The sequence below is a fragment of the Nicotiana sylvestris genome, chromosome 1 (assembly GCF_000393655.2).
Source record: "Nicotiana sylvestris chromosome 1, ASM39365v2, whole genome shotgun sequence".
Classification (NCBI taxonomy): Eukaryota; Viridiplantae; Streptophyta; class Magnoliopsida; order Solanales; family Solanaceae; genus Nicotiana; species Nicotiana sylvestris.
In genome coordinates, this window is record NC_091057.1 from 72645278 (window position 1) to 72648855 (window position 3578).

The following is a 3578-nucleotide window of genomic DNA, read 5'->3' on the forward strand; positions in this document are numbered from 1 at the left end:
AATTTAACCAACATACAAGCAAGATTAATCACAATTAGTGGGCTGTTATACTCACCTTAGACAGCAGCACCAACTTGGAATTTCATCCAAATACAGCCCACAACAATCCTCAATGACAACACAACCTCAAAGAGGTGTTGTTCTTCACTAGAACTAAGTTTTGATGTTGAAATATAGTGTAATCACTTTGGAATCAATTCAAACCCTTGTGGTATATGTTTAGGAGGGTTAGGAGATGTTTGGAGACGAAGTTTAGTTGAAAAATGAGCAAAAATAGGCGTCCAAATCGTTTATAAATTGAAGTAGGTCAACCACCGCCTAAGTGGCTCCCATTGGGAGCTGCTCGCATGGTCTCGCAAAAACACAAATATATCTCTATTCAGATGTTGTTTTGACGAACGGTTTAATACGTTAGAAACTAAACTCTTAGATATTCAATTTGGTAGGTAGTACACCCCATGATTCCAAGTATATTTGGAGAAATGCTCAGATACATTTGACCTAAATTTCAGCAAATTTATGAATGTAACTTGTGATGACCTTTGCCAACTCTTGTTCCACAACTTGCTTGCCTTCAAAATGTAGAAAATGAATATCATACGACTAAAATAACTCATAGAATAACCTCCTTATAATGTTAAGAACCCTAGTCTCACCCCAAAGTACATGTTATAACATTCCAGCGCTAATCATGATATACCAAAATATAGTATACCAAAAATATTTTGGAGCCACTCAACATACTAGTAATCACATCACACCATCATTCAAGGTAATCATGATATATTATGATTCAACTGTAATTATGGTATACTACATAGTATATCAATAATATTGTGAATACCATTTAACAAATCAGTAATTACAGTATATCATGATTCAATTATAATCGTGGTATACTACACACTATATCATGATTCAATTATAATCATGGTATACTACACACTATATCAAATATATTGTGAATACCATTTCATATACCAGCATTCACTCTACACCTTCGTTTAATAGTAATCACAATATAAATACACTTATATAGTATATTGTATAAAAATATAAATTTTAAAATAAGGTATAATACAGAGACATGGCATCACAAACAAATTCACAACATAGTTCCAATATTAATCATGTTATTATAGTTGGTTTCCCAAGTACACGCAAGTATACGTGGCCGTCAAGTAATAAAGTTACTTGAAAGTTAGATGTCGAACCCATACAGACTTAGACAAACCGTTAACTAAGAAAACTAAAATCAATTTAATGTCCAAGATGATGAAAAGTTCAACTTTTCTATTACAACTACTATTGCAAAATATAAACAACAAAGAGATATATAGATTCCAGAGTTGTGCCGGATTATCAATCCTATTTAGTTCGTAATTACACCTGTTAATCCGAATTATCTATGATTGCTAGTTGACATGATTGTTTAGATAAATAGGATGTTCCCATAATACTATTCGTCTATCCATAATATATCAATCCTATATTCATATGGTCTTGAATCTATCATGAACGAATATAATACGGTATTCAACTAAGCAAGACTGTTAGGTATATTCCTATCCTAACCGCGAAATCTTTCCCGATCCACGGGTTCAGAAACAAGCTCTATGTAATTCTAATTTAATCTAAACATGGCTTTCCCAAGCATAGCATAGATAGTAAATAGAACTCAACTGCTGGCCAAATAATTAAACAATTATGCACAGAATTAGAGAAACAACCAAATATGATAACTCGAATTAACGATAAATATAATTAATAAATGTCAATATTCATGACAACCACAGCCCTAGAATGCAAAGTTTAGCTCCACATTGACATGGTAGTAAAACAATAACTAAACCAAAGAAACGTAAAAATTACTAAAATTGATGGAATCTGATGAATTGTGCCTCCATGGTGGCTTCGTGCTCTCCCTAGGTCTAAAGTATGTCAAAAATCCCGAAAATAATATTTTTTCATGTATTTATACCAAGTAAGGTTGGGCCTAGACGAAATCTCCTTTTCCTAGCCGAAATAGGAAAACTTGCAAACTTAGTGTTTTCCATGCGTCACACTATATATCACCCAGTGCGTCGCACTAATGCCTTTTCCTGTCATACCAAAAAAACATAGTCTCTAAAATTTGGAAATTTCTAACAAAAATTTGCACTAATGCATCGTACTAGTGCATTTCTTCAACACTAACTCACTCACTCTCAGTTACCGCACTAGTGCATTTCTTCAGCAGTTGCTTCTTCCTTGAATTTTGACGTCCAAAATTGATCCTCGACCCCTGAACGCGATCTCAGCTTCATTCTTTGGGCTTTTACTCAGGGTTCAAAGCTCCAAATAGCTCGAACTCATTCCATAATATCTACATAGCTCGGAATCACTCCTACAAGGCATAAAACACGTAATTAGTGCAAAACACTAGCGAGTGAATCTCAGACTCAATTAAAGTGTGGTAAATTAAAGTGCGATAATCGATTAAAATACATAATTATAGCCTAGCATCAACACCCCAAACTTAAACCATTGTTTGTTCTGAAGCAATTAAACTACACTTTACAACAACACAACCTTATTAAACAATTCTCCTAACTCATCACACCAAGAATATTTAAAATAGACTAAGTACAAGAATCTAACATCTTCACCTCAAGATTTGACTCACAAGTACCACGCATTATTCACAACTCACTCACTTACTCTAATATAGAGGTCAATGGCATTACCTTTCCTTCATGAATAAAGTGCCCTCACACAATAAATGAGAGTAGTTCCACATACAATAAAATTTAAGAACAAATAGGAACTCAAGATAGAAAGAACTTACTCACTCTCAGAAATAACATTCATATGCCACAAAAGATGCACCATAGGCTTGCCCGTAGTGTACTACTATACTAATCGAGCTCATTCAGTCTAGGATAAAGTAGAACTTTAATTGGGCGTAACGTAGGCTGCGGGATGGGTAGGATACATTTAGATATAAGAGTGACTACACCTCCCTAAGCACTTACATACACTTGGGGATTTAAAACCTCACACTTATGTCAAAACATAACTCCACCTTCACATTAATGTATATTAACTCCCTACTTTTTTAATCATAATTACATCAAGAGCCATCACTTTCAAGGAATATTTGCACAACAATACAACTATTTTTTTTCTTTCTTTTTCAATTCAAGTGGCTCTTACTTTTTCTAAACAGTGCACCCTTCTCCTTATTTCATTAGTTCCACTCAAAAACCAAACCAACCACCCCCCCACTTTAATTTTACTAAGTTCATTCCAATTCAAGTGCTCATGAGAGGTGAAAAGGTTCAAATAGATGGTTAATTCAAACAAATGTGTAAGGCTTGTAATGTGGCTATCAAAGAAACAAAATTATAGGATCAAAAGGGTTAACTATGATACATAACACTTAGGCGGGTAAAGTATATATATTTGCCTCAACAAAGAGTATCAACACATTTTTCTAAACACATGATAAGGATAAATAGTAAATCTGAATGAACAACCACACGTATTTATTAGAAGAAAATATTGAGTACAAAATACTTATATTATATATCTTTAAC